At 41.2% G+C, this 20,448-nt stretch overlaps 1 long non-coding RNA gene across 1 annotated transcript in view; it reads left to right on the top strand.

Moving 5' to 3' along the window:
- LOC122461522 overlaps window positions 1-20,448 on the top strand; it is a 48,087-nt gene that overhangs the window by 13,051 nt on the left and 14,588 nt on the right. Inside the window, exons 2-4 of the long non-coding RNA XR_006283464.1 lie at window positions 12,274-12,416; window positions 17,914-18,018; window positions 18,153-18,260. This is a non-coding gene — a long non-coding RNA (uncharacterized LOC122461522). The remainder of the gene's footprint in view (window positions 1-12,273; window positions 12,417-17,913; window positions 18,019-18,152; window positions 18,261-20,448) is intronic.

The following is a 20,448-nucleotide window of genomic DNA, read 5'->3' as shown; positions in this document are numbered from 1 at the left end:
TAGCATTCTCTTCTGTGACTCTGTCGCTCCTTGTAAAATAGAAAATGTCCACCTACAAAAACAGTAAAGGTTACTAACCTAGTGCTACAAAGGGAGTGGCAAACTTCTTGCTCTGAAGGTAAAGGGCAATTCACCCCACAACCCTTGAATTTCTAAAATAAAATTAAACCTGAAATGTGACTATGGCTTGACATGTCTGCAGGCCTCTTCTTTTATGCTCTAACTTTATTGTAAGAACCCAGTTAAGTCCCTTGGGCTGCTAGGAAGTAGGATTTTTTGTTATTCATTTGTTTGCCGGCAATGACATTTTTGATGTCTGCTGGCACAAAAGGTTGCATTTAAAAATCTATTTATATTACTTTCTTGTGGGACTGATGAGTCAGAGCAACTGTTAGTTGGATTGCCATAGAAGGAAGATGTTTTTTAAATACCTACAGACTGTGACCTGCTTCTCTTCTTACATTAGTATGAAACTGATGTAGCTCCATTATCTTCCAAGCAGTCACTCTTGATTAACGCTGGTGTGAGAGGAGAATCAGGTCCAATAAAGAAATGACTGTACTTACTCTTCAGAATTTGGAAGGCATTAGACTCTCTTCCTTTTCCATGTCCATTTTTAAAAACTCCCTTCTGTGGTTCTTAGAATCATAGAATATCAGGGTTGGAAGGGACCTCAGGAGATCATCTAGTCCAACCCCCTGCTCAAAGCAGGACCAGCACCAACTAAATCATCCCAGTGAGACATTTGTCAAGCCGGGCCTTAAGAACCTCTAAAGATGGAGATTCCACCACCTCACTAGGTAACCCATTGCAGTGCTTCACCACCCTCTTAGTGAAATAGTGTTTCCTAATATCCAACCTAGACCTCCCACACTGCAACTTGAGACCATTGCTTCTTGTTCTGTCATCTGCCACCACTGAGAACAGCCTAGCTCCATCCTTGTTGGAACCCCCCTTCGGGTAGTTGAAGGCTGCTATCAAATCCCCCCTCACTCTTCTCTTCTGAAGACTAAATAACCCCAGTTCCCTCAGCCTCTCCTCATAAATCATGTGCCCCAGCCCCCTAATTATTTTCATTGCCCTCCGCTGGTCTCTTCCAATTTGTCCACGTCCTTTCTGTAGTGGGGGGACCAAAACTGGATGCAGTATTCCAGGTGTGGCCTCACCAGAGCTGAATAGAGGGGAATAATGACTTCCCTCGATCTGCTGGTAATGCTATCACTATAGCCCCATATACCATTGGCCTTCTTGTCTACAAGAGCACACTGCTACTTATATCCAGCTTCTCGTCCACTGTAATCCGCAGGTCCTTTTCTGCAGAACTGCTGCTTAGCCAGTCGGGTTTCCAGCCTGTAGCGGTGCATGGGAATCTTCCTTCCTCAGTGAAGAACTCTGCACTTGTCCTTGCTGAATCTCATCAGATTTCTTTTGGCCCAATACTCCAATTTATGTAGGTCACTCTGGACCCTATCCCTATCCTCCAGTGTATCTACCTCTCCCCACAACTTAGTGTCATCTGTGAATTTGCTGAGGGTGCAGTTCATCCCATCATTCAGATCATTAATAAAGATGTTGAACAAAACCGGCCCCAGGACCGACCCCTGGGGCACTCCACGTGATACCGGCTGCCAACTAGACATTGAGCCATTGATCACTACCCACTGAGCCCAACAATCTAGCCAGCTTTCTATCGACCTTGTAGTCCATTCATCCAATCCATACTTCTTTAACTTGCTGGAAAGAATACTGTGGGAGAGCATATCAAAAGCTTTGCTAAAGTCAAGATATATCACATCCCCCACTTTCCCTATATCCAATTATCTCATCATAGAAGGCAATCAGGTTGGTCAGGCATGACTTGCCCTTGGTGAATCCATGTTGATTGTTCCTGATCACTTTCCTTTCCTCCAAGTGCTTCAAAATGGATTCCTTGAGGACCTGCTCCATGATTTTGCCAGGGACTGAAGTGAGGCTGACTAGTCTGTAGTTCCCCAGGTTCTCTTTCTTCCCTTTTAAAATATGGGCACTATATTTGTCTTTTCCCAGTCATAGAATCATAGAATCATAGAATATCAGGGTTGGAAGGGACCCCAGAAGGTCATCTAGTCCAACCCCCTGCTCAAAGCAGGACCAAGTCCCAGTTAAATCATCCCAGCCAGGGCTTTGTCAAGCCTGACCTTAAAAACCTGTAAGGAAGGAGATTCTACCACCTCCCTAGGTAACGCATTCCAGTGTTTCACCACCCTCTTAGTGAAAAAGTTTTTCCTAATATCCAATCTAAACCTCCCCCATTGCAACTTGAGACCATTACTCCTCGTTCTGTCATCTGCTACCATTGAGAACAGTCTAGAGCCATCCTCTTTGGAACCCCCTTTCAGGTAGTTGAAAGCAGCTATCAAATCCCCCCTCATTCTTCTCTTCTGCAGACTAAACAATCCCAGCTCCCTCAGCCTCTCCTCATAAGTCATGTGCTCTAGACCCCTAATCATTTTTGTTGCCCTTCGCTGGACTCTTTCCAATTTATCCACATCCTTCTTGTAGTGTGGGGCCCAAAACTGGACACAGTACTCCAGATGAGGCCTCACCAGTGTCGAATAGAGGGGAACGATCACGTCCCTCGATCTGCTCGCTATGCCCCTACTTATACATCCCAAAATGCCATTGGCCTTCTTGGCAACAAGGGCACACTGCTGACTCATATCCAGCTTCTCGTCCACTGTCACCCCTAGGTCCTTTTCCGCAGAACTGCTGCCTAGCCATTCGGTCCCTAGTCTGTAGCGGTGCATTGGGTTCTTCCGTCCTAAGTGCAGGACCCTGCACTTATCCTTATTGAACCTCATCAGATTTCTTTTGGCCCAATCCTCCAATTTGTCTAGGTCCTTCTGTATCCTATCCCTCCCCTCCAGCGTATCTACCACTCCTCCCAGTTTAGTATCATCCGCAAATTTGCTGAGAGTGCAATCCACACCATCCTCCAGATCATTTATGAAGATATTGAACAAAACCGGCCCCAGGACCGACCCCTGGGGCACTCCACTTGACACCGGCTGCCAACTAGACATGGAGCCATTGATCACTACCCGTTGAGCCCGACAATCTAGCCAGCTTTCTACCCACCTTATAGTGCATTCATCCAGCCCATACTTCCTTAACTTGCTGACAAGAATGCTGTGGGAGACCGTGTCAAAAGCTTTGCTAAAGTCAAGAAACAATACATCCACTGCTTTCCCTTCATCCACAGAACCAGTAATCTCATCATAAAAGGCGATTAGATTAGTCAGGCATGACCTTCCCTTGGTGAATCCATGCTGACTGTTCCTGATCACTTTCCTCTCCTCTAAGTGCTTCAGGATTGATTCTTTGAGGACCTGCTCCATGATTTTTCCAGGGACTGAGGTGAGGCTGACTGGCCTGTAGTTCCCGGGACCTCCCCAGATTGCCACGAATTTTCAAAGATAATGTTCTTCACAACTTAAGTCAGTTAGCAGCTGTCTTCCTTTTGCATCAATACTAAGCCATATCCCAGAATGGAGGGCCAGATCCTGAGTTTTCCGTGGCTCCATCCCTTCCGTGCCCTCTTTGGGTGGGCTAGTGATGCTAGCTCCACACAATCCTTGTGCTCAACTGATCCCCACCCTTGAGCAGGGGGCACATGTGTGTCAGAGGCTTCTTGTGCTCTTTCATCTCTGTTGTGTACATATTAAGGGGGCAGGCACAATCTGGTCCTCAGGTTGTTCACGTAACTAATGAGAATTTTCCTTCTCTTCAAAACATGAAGAATTGGTCTTTGCCAGAGCCAGGCAGAGCTGTCCCCTGGGTAGGGCAAACTGGGGTGACCTCTCCAAGCCCTGCAGTTTGTGGGGCCCCACGAGCCAGCGTGATTGGCTGGCATGGTCGGTCCTGGAAGAGCGGAATCCGTCACTTCCACCCTGCCCCCCCCCCAACTCCAGGCCCTGCACTTTGGGGACCTGGGGGCCTCACAGGCCAGTGTGATTGGCCAGCGCAGTCAGACCTGGAAGAGGCGAATCTGTCACTTCCACACTGGGCCCCATACCCTCTAGGGACGGGCCTGGAGCCAGGATACCAGGCTAGATAGACCATTGGTATGTTCTGGTGGGTCATGTAATGTTTTCTACAGTTTTGATTGGGGCCCTTCTTTATTACTGGCTATTAAACTGGTTTAATATCAATAAGTAACTTCTTAATAAATAATTGGTATCTACCTTTTTAAATCTATAGTGCCACTCTTAATCCCTTTGGTTGTACTGTTAGTTAAAAACCAATTAATTATTAATATTAAATCGTGGTGAAAATTTGTTTTCTGACACATAGGAGCAGTTTCCATTGGTTTCAGTGTCTTTACCTGAAAGACAGAATTTGCCCAACTGAAGTTCAGTGGGACTGAATGGGGTACAAACCAGCACATAATGCTGGCTACTTAAAACATGGCTATCTTTCAAGGAAACTCATGGGTGGGTGCTTTGCTTTTATTTGCAAACATCCACCTGACCCTTCCCAGAAAAGGCCATTAGTAAATGGCATCTAGAGGATTCCAAAAGAGTAATTTCAGATCACCCTGAGAAAATGATAAACCGTATTTATGGTGGCGATCCATCATTGCATGATAGGTATCTCAAAGTAAAATACAATGCAGCTAAAATTCTGTTTAGAAAGTCTACTGATGTAAAATATGCACAATGGCTATTTCAAGGACTCCCATTTTAAATTCAAACTCTCTAGGTTTGTGGGTCCATTGGTCAACTGTCTGCTTACCACCCCTTACTGTGCATCTTGACAGAATTAATCCAAATTAAATGCCCCAAATTGGGAAAATATATTTCAGATAGAAGTTAATCAGGTTTCTATTCTCAGATATGATGAGGTAGGTGAGTTTCCTTGCAGTCACTGAAAGCTTCATTCTAAATCAGAATGCACAAATAACAAAAAGGCAAAAATAACACACACATTAATAGACACTGATTAAACTCAGTAAGAAATGCATGCATTATTCCTAACTTATTAACTTTCTGACACAGTTTAAATTGCCATAAATTAAATCTGCATGAATGGTTTAGACCCCCTATAGTGCAGAATGTTAAGGACGATAATGGGGTTAGAAGTAAATTTAAGCCAAGGGTGAAATCTTAACTGATGAGGGTTGATGGAATTCCTTATCTGTGTTGACAATGAAAATACCAAGAGGACCTTAGGTCCTCCTGATGAGACCAGTCAACATCACAGTAATTAAATCACTGCCCAGCATTTCTCCTGTTGCTATTATGAATATACAGGCTGTAGTTTTGTATATTTCATACTGTCCTTCTCTCATTAAATATGCAGGGCTAGAGAAAAGCTCTTAAATTATTGGCCAATGAAAAAACACCTAGGCTTGCTAGCACTTAATGAATGTTTCCGCATACTTACCATTAGGCCAATCTTTTCTAGATATACAGAATCTGAGCATTAGGATGGAGGAGCATATGATAAGATATTTACAGTGACTTTTTTAAAACAGTTGAAGGCAGAGTGTAATGGCTTCAAACAGACATGACCTTGCAGCGGGCAGGGGAAATTTTTTAGCTGCTTTTCTTGTATTAACTGAAGCACAACAGGCTGTTTTAGTCCAATCAAAGATGCAAAATGTTAAATTTACAATTCATGAACTCTAGATAAGCGGGCATGCGCGTGCATGTGTACTCAGCTATCCTTTGTATTGTAGTGCATAGAGGTGATTCTTGCTTATGTTTATATAAAAATGCTGAAATGTAAGTAGGCCCAAAAGTTTATTTCTTAAAAATAGGCGTGACAATTGTCAAGTGAGGCCTGGTAAAATATGAGTAAAATGAAATGAAGCAATTCAGAAGCAAGTTGAAGATAAGTTAGTTCAGGTCATGTCGTAAACATGTTTTGGTCCTGATTTTTAACAAATGTATTAGATAAAATGTTGATTTGGAAAATGCTGTCTACATTGATAGTTATTGCCATGGATTTACACAGATGTTAATTAAGATGATGCCTAATATTAAATGGCCAATAAGAAGCTAGATTTAATGTTAATTAAGGGACATTGTTATAATTGATTATAAAACGGGTACTATGCTAATTTTAGATTAGGCACAACCATTTACCATCAAGGTACCATTAGAGAAAGTATTATACCCATTCTCTTCATTTACGGGCTGATCATCCCTAAAGGCATGATTCCATCTTAGAATGTGAGTATCAGTGCAGTGTATGGTTATATTATGATGCCTGTTTGCTTAACTAACAATTTTATATTAATTTTAAAAAAAATTATCAGTGTCATTCACAGTCCTCTATTAAATTAAATTAACTGTAACCTCCCTGGTAGATTGACCCTTAAAGAATTCAGTTTGGTTTTATTCCTTATTTTTAAATGGCTAACTGGGAACACATAAATCAAAAGTTACAGTATATCTACTTACATAAGTAAGATGATGGACTGATTAAGCAGAAACAAAATGCAAACATAGGAAGCAAATATTTTCGTCAAAGATTGATGTGTATAACCAGAAAGGTAAACCCATTCAACGGAGAGTGACTATAGCATGAATCTCATCCTGGGCTCAAAGTCTTTCCTTCCCACAGGCACCTCTTTTTGTATCCCAAAGAGATCACGTAGTTCAGTGTTTCCCAAACTTTGGATGCTGCTTGTTCAGGGAAAGCCCCTGGCAGGCCGGGCTGGTTTGTTTACCTGCTGCGTTCGCAGGTTTGGCCAATCGCGGCTCCCACTGGCCGCAGTTCGCCGCTGCAGGCCAATGGGGGCTGCGGGAAGCGGCGCAGGCCATGGGACGGACTGGCCGCTACTTCCCGCAGCCCCCATTGGCCTGGAGCGGCAAACCGTGGCCAGTGGGAGCCACAATCGGCCAAACCTGCAAACTGGCCTGGCCCACCAGGGGCTTTCCCTGAACAAGCGATGTCCCAAGTTTGGGAAACACTGGTGTAGTTCTCTCTTTATACCTCTGTGTATAAGTGTATGAAAGCTGAGCGGAGGACCATCCCTTGGCTGGGGTCCAGCTGTGCCCCTCCACTCTGTCCCAGTTACAGCTGGCAATTCTTGGGGGGGGAGGTGTAGAGGAAATTTCAGGCTGACCTAAAAAGGACAATGTTTTTGATTTTTAGCAAATTGAATCAAAAAATGTTTTATTTTGATTTTTGAGCATTTTAACATTTCTAAATGTTTGAAATAAAATGGAAGAAAATTTCAGAATGAAGGGTTTTGAACCTAAATATCAAATTTTTCATTCTGCAAATATTGAAATGAAACATTTATGAATTTTCAGAATGTCTTTGTTGTTTTTTTCCTCCAACATGAGCAATTTGGTGAAATCCACATGAATTTGCAAAAAGTTTCAGAGTCACCAAACTTGCATTTTTCTCCACAAAAATCTTTTGGCCAAGTTTTCACTTCGGTCACAATCAGTAAATTTGGAGCAATCTGTGAGAGGTGGTGAACAATCAATGCCACTGATCTAGTGGTTAGGTGCATATTTTCTCCTGCCAGCAAAAATTCCATTCACTTTGTGGACAAGATCAGTTGGTTGTAAACCAGATTGACCGCCTACGTGGTAGCAGATGTGTGTCTGGAGGGGACAGATGCAACCTCCTCTTACTCCCTAAATTACCAATTCAGCAAGGTACCTAAGTAAATATATAACTTCAGTCCCTTTGACTTCAGTGTGCTGCCAATGCACTAAGTTATGTATGTGCTCCTGTACCCTGATGAATTGAGACTGAGGGTTCTATATGTTTGGGTAGGGATAAGCCTATCCTGTGATTTGGATCTATGGCCCTCTTAGTGACCAAAGTCAAGCAGGTGTTTGGTCCATTGCTTGAAATGGTTAATGTCTTTACAGAGATGGGCAGGCTGCCAAGCCATTTTCTCTGAAACAAGTAACTGGTAGTCTTACACTGAAGCTTATAAATTGTAAATGAATCAGGGCAAAGTGGTGTAGCATAGGGGACACTGAATGGAATGTCAGGAGACCTGGATTCCATTCATAATTGTGCTAGTGATCTGCTGGGTGACCTTGGCAAGTCGATTCACTGCTCTGTGCCTCTATTTTCCCTCACCATCAATTTAGATTGTAAGTTCTTCAGTGCAGAGACTCTCTCTTGCTTTGTGGCCTGGTACCTAAACACCTTTGAGAATCTGGCCCCTAGGCACTTAGAAGCCTAAGTCTCATTCCACCACTTTGGTCAGTCAGAACCCATATTTGTTGATTTTCAAGGCACATTGCAAAGTCTGTTCACCAAGCTTTTCCTAGTGACTGGATGTTGACTGGGCTAGGGATAAAAGGCTAGTATCCTGCAATCAGAGGCTATCGTCTAGTATCTTTGTTTAAAATGTTATTTAGATATATAACATAGTTTTTGAAATACTATTTTTATTTGTTTGCAACATGAGTTTCTGTATACTAAGTAACTGGAGGGTGTTTCAATCTTTGGCAATGACTGGGAGTTGTTGTTAAGACCTGAATTGAAGGTGTAAATAACATGGCCCTGAGATTAACTCTTTAAAAACTCTGGCCTGTGCATGTAGCAAACAGTTAAACTGAAGTGCAGGAAGGAGGGTGGGTTGAGTAGTGCAATTGCACAGAATTTGCCCTGCTGTCCCACTACAGAAGCAAATGGATGGATCAGATAATTTTCCTAACCTGACTTAAATGCCCAACTCGATACCCTCTGATTCTGCCATGTCAACAAAATGCTGAAGCTGTGGCATTATTCCTGAATCCACCACCTAATGGGGCTGCAATTTTAAGAATGGCATGTTTTGTGTGTGTGTGTGTGTGAGATCAATTTTATATCTATATACATAGATAGGTATTTGAGGAATTCCAACAGGAACTAAGAATTCTTAGGTTATCCCTTGTCAAATGAAATATATTACTATGTTGTTTGGTAATGTTGATATCACAGCCAATGTAAATGTAATCCTTCTGCCCTTCAGAGTCGGCAGCAACAAGGGCCGGGTTCAGTATCTAGGGGTTCCATTCCAATAACACAATGCAAAGCCGGCTCAAGCCCCAACCCAGTGACCTGGGACAAATATATACAACCCCCGCTGGGCGCCTCCAAGAGGCAATACTTCCCCTCTTGCAAGCACAGAGTCTGAGTGTAGCAAAAGCCTTTTAATAACAGAGAGAAACAATGTGGCATTATGTTGGGGAAACACCACCAACAGGATTCATAACACAACCCAGGAGCAAAAACCCCACCCCAAGCAAATTGGGGCATGTCCTTTCCCTTTGGTTCTTGAGTCCAGCAACCCAAAGTCCCAAAAGTCCAACAACCCAAAAGTCTCTGTCCCTGGTCAGGGCAGTTCCTGAGTTCAAAAGTTTATCTGCAGAGTTTTACCTCCCAACCTGGGTGGAGATGAGCGAGGGTTAAAGGGCACCTTACGTGATCCAAAGCTGATTGCCCCACCTCTCCATGGGGCTCCGCTCCGCTTCACCAGCTGTCCCACGAATCGCTCCGCTCTGCCAGCCGCCCCCATGAGCTGCTCCAGGCATCTGAAAAACTGCTCTGCTCCACCAGCCGCTCTGCTCTGCCAGCCATCCCGCAAACGGCTCTGCTCTGCCAGCCGTCCTGCAAACTGCTCTGCAATATATCTTCAGGGTCCCCCACTACTTAACACAACACTCAGTGATTTCAGCTCTTAGTAAGTTTAGCTCTTTTGTGATTTCAGCTTGTAGTAGGGGAGCCTCAGTGCTGGTGCACCATTGACCCAAAGTGAATTCAGCTCAGCAGCCTGTAACTAGACTCCCAATGGAATCAAAATTAGCTCTGATAAGCCACAGTGGAGAGAGGAGGAAGTGTAATTAGCATGTAAGGCCCTCACCAGGAGGCCCATACCACCAAGTATTAATGCCTGTCCCCAGCCTCTCTCTGTTCACTGGGTTTTGGAACCCATGATCCTTGCCTAGCGAGTGCTGCTTAGTTGATGGTGAGTCCTTCCATCATAACAAAAGGCCAAGAACAGTTCCACTGTCCTTGATTCACATAATCAGGATAATAACAGTTTATTCCTGCCCCAATAACAGAGAAACTGGGGATCCGCCAAAGTGACCATCTAGGCAAGGTGGGTGTGCCTATGCAAATGAGATCAGCCCCTGAAGTTCTTTTCCACAACCCATCGTGACTCACCACCAGATGTCAGAGTAGAGCTCATCCTGACTCTGCTTACATAAATTACTGTTACACATCTACCCCTTATTTGCAGTATATGTAGATACTATTCTAAAGTAGGAAATTTAACAATTCAGGAAAAGCAGCAGCACTTTGAGTATTAAAGAAGTAAATAAATATACCATCTTGCCAGAAAATCAGACATTTTTAAAGTTTCAATCTTCAAATCAAATTGCTTCAGATGTATTTATTCATGATTCCCTTGTAATACCTCTGCTTTTAGCAACTCAGGCAACAGATGAAACAGTAACAAGTGAAACAATTTCCTCAGATCAACCTTCTGAGCAAGTCACATAGACAGAGGCACTTGTTGTAATAATCTGTTTTAACGACATACTTACTGTGATTAATGGATTTATTTCTGTTCAGATTGTATTCCAGCTGCCCTAAACAGCTTTCTTATATCTTGAATTATATTATAGCTTGGTCTGGAAAACATAAGTATATCCCATGTCTCTGTTCTACTATGTAAATTATCGTTATAATTGTTAAAAAGGGATTAAATATATATTTGCAAAAGTTAATATTTTTGTCTCATACCAAGCACATTTCAGGTGCATGGTTCCTGTTTGGGTGAGTGTTCTCCTGCTATTCCTCATATTTATCTGTTGTCTCTGCATGATGTCTCTTGTATAACTAAGCTCTGGTTCTGAAACATGTAGTGCATGGCTAGACTGCTGTGTCCGTGCAGAGCCCTGTTGCAGAATATGGTTCTCACTTGTATGCTGCTGGGGGTCAGGAATGTCTTTTTACCATATGTGTATACAGGGTCTTGCACATTAAGGTGCTGATTGAGACCTCTAGATGCAATTTCACAATAAATATTAATAGTCACATTAAATTTCTGTGAGGTAATATGGCATGGCATACCACTTCCTCCATCCCTAGTGATTTCTCTGGTTATTACAAGGTTGTCCTACTATTACTTAGCTTTATGCAGACTTTTATCAGCTGAGTTCATTTTCATGCTGTCTCTCTGAAATGTCAATCTCCCCCCGCCCCCGTACTTTATAATTCCTCCTTCACTTTCATTAACTTTGCCCCTTTAAAAACTTGATCAATGGACACAATCCTGAAGGGTTCTCAGTGTCTTCAACTCCCACTGAAGTTAGTGGGAGTCAACGGTGCTCATTGGCTTTCAGGGTCAAGCCCCTTCCCTGCTTGAGAAATTGCATGCCAGGAGTGTTTCCCAAAGTTCCCTTGCCCCTAGCTTTATTTCCCTGGTTCAGCAGTTCACATAGTTGCTGCAAGGATCAAAACAAAACCCTCCACTTCCCAAATACAGCTCTGTATAACTGAGAAAGATGCATTATGGGGGTTTACCTTCACTGAAGCTTCAGCTATTGTCTGCTGGTAAAGACAGTATATTGTATTTGACAAACCAATGGACTGATCCAGGAGGCAAATGCTTCATTCCTAACATCTCACTAGATTGTAAACCACTAGAACAAACTACTAAGGGAAGTGGTGTATTCTCCACTGTTTAATATCACCAGAACATGATTGGATGCCTTTCTAGAAGATATGTCTCTCCTTTCCTCCATCTTCCTCCTCCTCCTCCTCTCTCCCTCACTGAACAATTTATTGAAATCAGTACAACTGTAATATGAGCATCACTGGATCTGATCCAGTGGATATTCCAGTATTCCACTGCCATTATAAGGATGATATGGCTCAAAATATCTATTACCCAGATTAGCAATTGTTTAATGACATTAACAGGCTCTTAGAATTAGTTCGTTAGAAAAAGTTTCATGAGGCTGTTCTTCTTTTTCTTCTCTTTTTTCAAGCTAAAGATAATTTACACTGCAAAACTGAGATAGGTTAGTATCAGTTACACACACAGGTCATCAGTAGCTTTCAGAATCTCAGATTGAACCAGTGGATTGTAACTATGGCACAGTAACTGAATTTTCCCTGGAGAAAATGTGCACTAATTATATTAGAGTGCTTCTATATTTGGTGTGTGACAATGCTTTTAATGCCTTCAGTTTATACTGCCCGTGTCATTTTCTTGTGACGTTAACCTGCTTTCTCACACTCTTGTTTTAACAATGTCAGATGTATGGAAGCTTTGGGATCAGTGTGTTAAGTCTTTGATGATGAACCATAAAGACCAAACAAGTTTCTCAAGCCCCATTTCTCTGATACAGTATCTGGAATGCCTGAAGGAAAGTTATGAGGGGTTAGTCTGTGGGAGTAGGGTAAGTATGAAATCTATTGTACAAGATTTTAGAGAAGATTATGTATTTTGATATAATAACAGCTATAGTGAACAGTCAATGGGTTAAGCTTCTGTGAAGTGATATGTTTGCATCATTTCAAAAGTGAATTTTGATCCCAAGATAACTTCCCTGTTTAAGGTCTACTATGCAACCGTCATTTTTCTACAATTTCTGATATTTTATTCATCATCTTGTGAGTTCAAAGAGAGAAAGAGGTAGTCAACTTCCTCAAGAATGACTTGAATATGTGTAGAACATATACTATTTTATTCTTAGCAAACCACATTGTATACAGTCTCTGAAATATCAAAATGTTATAGAATGAAAACAGTTGGGTTATGTTCTAGAGTGTTACTCCTGTTTAGATGTAGGTGAATAACTGATTTTTCAGTTTACTGGAAGCTCTGAAAATTTGAAAAAGAAATGTAATTCATCTGGAAGAGGAGAAGGAAGTGATTGTGGTGATGCCTCCTTTGTAATCTTTACCCCAGTGTTTAGGGCACTCGCTTGAGATGCAAGAGACTTGGGTTCAATTCCCTCCTCTGCCTGATGTAGAGTGGAGATTTGAATTTGGGTTTCCCATCTTTCATATGAGTGCTCTAGCCTCTAGGCTAGGCAATATTCTGGACCAGGTTTCTCGCAATCTTGCCTGTGGACACTGTTCCACTGAGTATAATTAAATAGTAATTGGAGCAGGGACATTAATTTGGGTCTCCTACCTTCCAGGTGACTGCCCTAACACCCAAAATGGAACACCTTTAATAAGAGACACGGAGGGAGACCATCCCAGACTACCCTACAGCCCAGGGATTAGGGCACTCTTTTGCAATGTGAGAAACACAAGTTTAAATACCTGCTTCACATCACGCAGAAGGAGTTGAGTGCCTGTACCACTGGTTATATAGGAGGCAATGCCACTTGAAAAATTTCACCTAGCTCTACTTATCATTGATATTGATAAGACAGATAGATTGGTATAATGCATGAAGGGTCAGAAGAAGACCGGTGCAACATTTGAGTCTTCAAGGCTGGATTTAAATAGGACACAACAGCACATAGGCCTTATCTTGGTCTTTTGCATAGGGGTGAATTTCACGCAACAACATCAGAATATACCTTAATGTTGATTCAATGACATTTTTTACTGTAGATAATCCGAGGAAAGAGTTATTATCAGTATAAAATCGCTAATACTACAAGACTCGTTTCAGAGTTAAGGCAAAAGTTGCAGTCTTAACCTACTTGGTTTTAGCTATTACTGTATGTACAGTGCACTAATTAACTGAGGAATGATTTTTTTGAGTTTAATTTTACAGGATGAGCTAATCTGCGTCATGACATTGTGACTCTACATTATGCTGTGATACAACACACATCACTGAAAAAGATCACTACATTATGATGTAGAGTGATGAAGTTTCATAAAAGTCTCATACAGTGTTATGGCATGGTGATATGTTGCTGGCCCAGTTTCAATTTAATGAAGTTAAAGTTGTTCTTCAAACTATTAAAATATTATCGTTGACACTGAGGTATGGCAGAAAATGAGATGTTGGATATTATTTTTCCCTGGAAAGGCAAAAAGCATATTATATAAAGTTTAATTTGAGAGGCAGGCAGAATCACACCCACCATTCCTTTGGTGCTGATATCCTTCTGCTCTCTACTATTGAATATACAGTTAACATTTAATGATAGCAGAAGCAGCTGTTTCTGTTACTTCAGCTGCATGTCAACTCCTTTTCACTTTACTAAAAAGTTGTAAATTCTTTAAAAGGATAACACTGTCAGCTGCTATATTTGTATCACATAGTCAGTATTCATAGCAAGAGAACCCTAATGTAACCTTTAAGTTGGTTGTACGCATCTTGGTACATCTTGTTACAAATAAAGTGGAGATGTTTTTTTCATTAGTTATAGAAACTAAGGCAAGATCACACGTCATGAAAAACTGATGCGAACGAAAAAGAGAATTCTGAGGGGCTGTTTTGGAGAGTATTGTCAGCTGTGTAAGATCGTTGTCTGTAATGTACCAACAAAACAACTGGATTCTTGGTTACAAATATTAGGTTTTTAATTAGATTTTTGAATTTACCCTTTTTGTGTTTAAAGATGTCATAGGTAACTGCTTTATGGTTCTTAGGATAACACTTGCATGTTCTAATACAGTTCAGCAGGATGTAGCCACCATATTTTGACATTCCATTTGTTTGAAAGGACATTCTTCAGAATTGAGGCTGTAGTTTTAAATATGCAAATACTCTGTCAGTTTGTCAGATGCTCTTGCCTTTCTGGAGCTCCTCCCTCCGCTACTGTCCACTGAAAGCTTTTGGAAGACACTCCACAAGGAAATATCTCCTTGGATAAGTGTCTCTAAGACTGGTTCTCACAGGCTGCAGAACTTGTGTATACTCTCTTTACTCCTCTACATTGTTCTGTTATCTTCCTGCTCTCACCCTGTCCCTGAACCCATTATGGGGTTTTGTTTGTTTGTTGGTTCATTTCATATTAGATAGTTACTAGAGCTGGTGGAGAATTTTCTGTCAAAATGTTTTTGCAAAATGAAATTTTCCAGAAGAAAATTTCAATTTTCCATTGGATGGATCAATTCTCAGGATTTTTGTTTGTCAAATTGAATCTGATCTTTTTGTTTTGGTCAGTTTCACATGAAACTGTCTGCTGGAGATGCCATGGTGCCTTATGGGAGTTGTAATTCTGGTGATACATGCCCCATTCTCCTTTTGGTCTACCTTGTTAGTCTATACGTCCCATGATGCACTGCCATCTCCCCCAGGTTGACTCACTGTGGTGTGTCATGAGGGAGATAGTCTGGCTAGGGAACTGAGCCCATAAAGAAGAGTGGGGGCACATGGCACCAGAATTATAACTCCCATGAGACCCTAGCTCAACTCACGCAATATTGAACTGTCTCTAAATGGTTTTAAACCTCAAACAAATTAATTACATATCACCACTGATTTCTAAGGGCCTAATATTCAGAACTTGCAAATATACAGATGAAGGATTTCCAACCCATTAAATTATGTTCTTGTTTGTGGCTAAAGATGACTCAAGGTTCTCTAGAAACATTTTGTTTCCTGATGGTGCACCAGTTTTAAGGAGGCTTAAATGTAAACAGTATTTTCAACCTAAATCCAAATTTGCTGTTGTATTAACTTGAAAATGAAGATATCTCATGGAAAAAGGGTCTCTTTGGTCTGCCTGCTGACCCTTCACTGAAGGATAGTTAGACTTTTATTTAAAAGTAGCGTATTCTGTCTAAGGGTTGATCCTACAATGAGAGGCACACAGGCAGAATCCTTTGCCCAGTTACAGCCCCACTGAAATATATGGTCAAATGATCATTTCCTGACAGTAGGTATACAGTTTATTGAAATTATCCTGCACACAGAAATTTGCCTGCAGGCATGTCATTGCATGATCAGGGCCCTATTGTCTGATACCCAGTAAGGAAACTGAAGTTGAGAAGAATGACAAAAATAATAGTAATGAAGAATTGCATTTTTTCCCTTCCTGGAATATTACAGAACAGTGCTTAAACTAACGCAGTCCAAAAAGTTCTCCTTTGCTTCAGGATACTTTAACTGGATTTGTTTCAGTCTACTTTCCGAGCTCATCAGAAGAAAGAATACAGTCCTGGAATGCTTGCTTCTGTTGATGGCCATATATTTATATGTGATTGCAGTATTTTCTTATTCATGTACAGCAAATGAATACAAGGAGAACTGAAATATTTTCATTTAGTTTCATCTTCTGAGCAATGTAACTGTGAAGCAGGGAGGCTATCTGTTGTACAATTTATTGATCTTTTTTGTTGTCCCTCTTTTTTGTTGATTCAAAATGCTTTAAGTACATGAGACTTGCTAGCAGAAATTCAGTTTAAATTGTACACTAAAGGAAATTATTACTTGCTCATTGTTTCATCTAAGCAGAAATCTGAAAACAGCTACTTATGACCTGGCCTCTGAGTTCAGAAAGACATAAGCAATCTTGCGAAATATTTTAAAAAGTAATTTATATAAAAGTAATATATATTTTAAAAAGTAATTTATCCACATTTTGCATATTTTCTGATTTGTGTATAGAGGATGAATATCTCTCGATGTACTCTTAGCTAAATTTAAGTGTTTAACCTTTACTTAACTGAAGTTATTGGCCCCTTGTATGTTTGTGGTTGACATCTTGCATGTGCACAATCCCCTTTAGAGTTAATGGGAGTGTGAGATATACACTCCCATTAACTCTAAAGGGGATTGTGCACACATACACACAAAGGGAGGAGGTATAGAATGCAGTCTTGTCATCTCTATTTCTTTCAGTGTTTTACTTCTTGCCAAAAGGTAAGTTAATAAATAAAGAGAACAATGATACTTAATAAAGTGTTTTACTCCTGGGGGAACTCTGCACCAAAATATTAAAAATTCTGCGCACAATATTTTAAAATTAATCAAAATTCTGTGAATTCTATTTGTCACAATAACACTATATAATCATGCCAGTTTCAATTATTTTGGTAATTTATTTCAAAGTACCTGTCAGAAAGTATGTCCATAATCATAAAGACACACAAAAAAATTCCCCCAGGAGTAGAGGGTAAAGGAAACCCTAAAACAACCCAGATCCTGTTTCTCTGCCCCCTGCCACAAGTCCAGCTGTGGGCCCCCCCGGCCCAGACACTCACATCCCCGCCCCTCCCAGAGTCCAGCTGCTGCCCCCTCCTCAGCCCAGACACTCACATCCCCTACCCTCCAGAGCCGAGGGAACCAGAGGGAGAAACAGCCTGATGCTGGCTTTAAAAATATGGTCTGAACCATATGTTGCAAACAAATAGATGTAGTTTAATTTATTAATTATTTATATTAAACCATTTCACCATGGGCCACAGTAAATATATGCTCGACCCAACACTTGTATTCCTTGTATTTCTATCCCTACAAACAAGCAAGCTAAAAAGAAAATATATATTTCCTTCCACAGTCAAGAATGTTGCTTACTAAAGTTAATATTTTTGAGGGAGAATGCTACTCACTGGTTGCATAATAGGCATGGAGCACGCTTTCATAACAACTACTGGACTGATTGTTTTTGGATACATAATATCAGAGGTCCAAAATACTCACCATGCTGCTATGAACTTTGAAAGAGTCCAAAAGCCTAAGGAATGTGTTACTTCTGGCTAAAATTCCCCCAGTGCAGAAGGGTCCATATGCCTTTTAAATTCCGTTAAGTCTGAGGAACAGATTTTGGTGTTACATACAGACAATAATTATTTTCAGTAGGGAATAAGCAGCCCAGGTGAATTTTTAAGAAATAAAGATGCAAACCCTGTTTTCTTTTTCAGTGTCTTGTGTAGTCATTTACACCAGTGCAAAATGGGTGTAAAAATGTTAGCAAATCATAGTACTCCATCAGATCAGTAGTAGCATTTGATATATACTTTTCACTCACTTTGCAGTGTTATGAATGACTATGGGCCATTTTATACCATGAGCTGTTAAACAGAATTTCTCAAGGATTTCAGTGGAAACATCTGCTCAAGAATTAATGGTGCAATATTGAGGTAGGCACCAGTTGTGCCTTAAAATACCACCTCTGCCTTAGATTTTACATTCTCTCTACAATCTGTAATTACTTTTCAAACTAAAATCACAAATGCTTTATGGTCACAAGTCATCCTTCTTTATTAATTCTTAGATCTGAGCCTGTGCTGCACAAGGAGAGACACATCACTTCAAAGAACTCCAGCTGATACAAAGCCTGAAAATTTCTAAGGCATTACTCCTTTGAAGTCCTGCAAGACATGTATGTAACTGTGGTCATCTTCTTGTCTCTCTTTTAGGATATGGTATTTGTAGCTCTCAGAAGGTCTGATTACACATATAAGTAAAACTCTTGTGCTTTACAAAGCACATATCCTTAGACCTATGAAAAACTAATAGTTTAAAAATGGTATGAAAAAATCATCCAATAATAATATGATTTTTCTAAATTTCCTATACCCATTTTCTTTCTTTAAATAAAACATGAGAAGTAGATCAGATGTCCTTTAGCTTCTCAGTGCAGTGGGGTAAAAATATGAATAGCATTCTTTGCAGGTGACACTAAATTGGGAGGAGAGGTAGATACGCTGGAGGGTAGGGATAGGATACAGAGGGACCTAGACAAATTAGAGGATTAGGCCAAAAAAAATCTGATGAGGTTCAACAAGGACAAGTACAGAGTCCTGCACTTAGGGCTGTAAGTGTCCCACGCACCGCTACAGATTAGGGACCGAATGGCTAGGCAGCAGTTCTGCAGAGAAGGACCTAGGGGTTACAGTGAACGAGACGCTGGATGTGAGTCAACAGTGTGCCCTTGTTGCCAAGAAGGCCAATGGCATATTGGGCTGCATTAGTAGAAACATTGCCAGCAGATCGAGGGACGTGATTGTTCCCCTCTATTCGACATTGGTGTGGCCTCATCTGGAGTATTGCGTCCAGTTTTGGGCCCCACACTACAAGAAGGATGTTGACAAATTGGAGAGAGAGTCCAGTGGAGGGCAACAAAAATGATTAGGGGACTGGAACACATGAGTTATGAGGAGAGGCTGAGGGAACTGGGATTGTTTAGTCTGCGGAAGAGAAGAATGAGGGGGGATTTGATAGCTGCTTTCAACTACCTGAAAAGGGGTTCCAAAGAGGATGGCTCTAGACTGTTCTCAGTGGTACCAGATGACAGAATGAGGAGTAATGGTCTCAATTTGCAGTGGGGGAGGTTTAGGTTGGATATTAGGAAAAACTTTTTCACTAGGAGGGTGGTGAAACACTGGAATGCGTTACCTAGGGAGGTGGTGGAATCTCCTTCCTTAGAAGTTTTTAAGGTCAGGCTTGACAAAGCCCTGGCTGGGATGATTTAGTTGGGGATTGGTCCTGCTTTGAGCAGGGGGTTGGACTAGATGACCTCCTAAGGTCCCTTCCAACCCTGATATTCTATGATTCTATTATAACTTTCACTTGTCTTCTCAAAAGCTGGGTGGAATCCTTTATCGGTGTCAGCACTTGCAGGTTTGTAACCACTGAAGATTTTTCCCCCTGTTGTCCCTTCACCCCCCAAATCTCCTCTCACACATGCACACACAGGAAAAAATACTTCTTCTCAAGGCAGAGTCTGGTAATGAATGACAGCTGTGGGGAGTCAACAGTATGGAGGGAAAATATGCTTTAAATTCAGGAGGACACTATGACTCAGTAAATCTAAGATTCAAAGTAATTATCCACTTTCACAAAGTGTTCTCATTTTTAATATCTACTTGGCAACAGTCATTAAATTAGGCAAAGAACTTTGAAGTAGGAATCTTATGAAATAGAACAGGGAGGGAAGGACAGGAATAGGATGCTGGATTTTGGGAATTAAGTGGGCTTTGGAGTTAGCTGCTTGCTCTCCTTTTTGCCTAGGGTACAGGCTTCCAATTAATGACTGATGTCTTTGTCCTCATCCATATTCTTAACTGCTCTGCTCCACTTTTTTTGTTTGACTCAGCCAGCTCAATGCAGGCAGGAATACAGAGGACTTGATCTGTGAAATTCCAGACGACATCCAAAGGATCAAATGGGCTTTTGAAGTCTTCTGTTGTTTTGTTTCTTGAGAGAAATCACGGTGACCTTCCTGACGCAAGTGAGGTATGAGGCATCACTGTCATACCTCAATTTCATCTAAATTGCACTCCTCCTAAAAAAAAAAAAACCCTCTCTCATGTGGGTCACAGCTTTCACAAATGTTTGGATATTACAGGCAGAGAAATGTAGCTATCCTGGGGTATGTCTACACTACGAAATCAGGTCGAATTTATAGAAGTCGGTTTTTTAGAAATTGGTTTTATATATTCGAGTGTGTGTGTCCCCACAGAAAATGCTCTAAGTGCATTAAGTGCATTAACTCGGCGGAGTGCTTCCACAGTACCAAGGCTAGCATCGACTTCTGGAGTGTTGCACTGTGGGTGGCTATCCCACAG

This window comes from Chelonia mydas, chromosome 8 (assembly GCF_015237465.2).
Source record: "Chelonia mydas isolate rCheMyd1 chromosome 8, rCheMyd1.pri.v2, whole genome shotgun sequence".
In the NCBI taxonomy this organism is placed as follows: domain Eukaryota; kingdom Metazoa; phylum Chordata; order Testudines; family Cheloniidae; genus Chelonia; species Chelonia mydas.
Note: the sequence above shows the minus strand (reverse complement) of the source record. Positions and strands in the feature narration are given on the sequence as shown.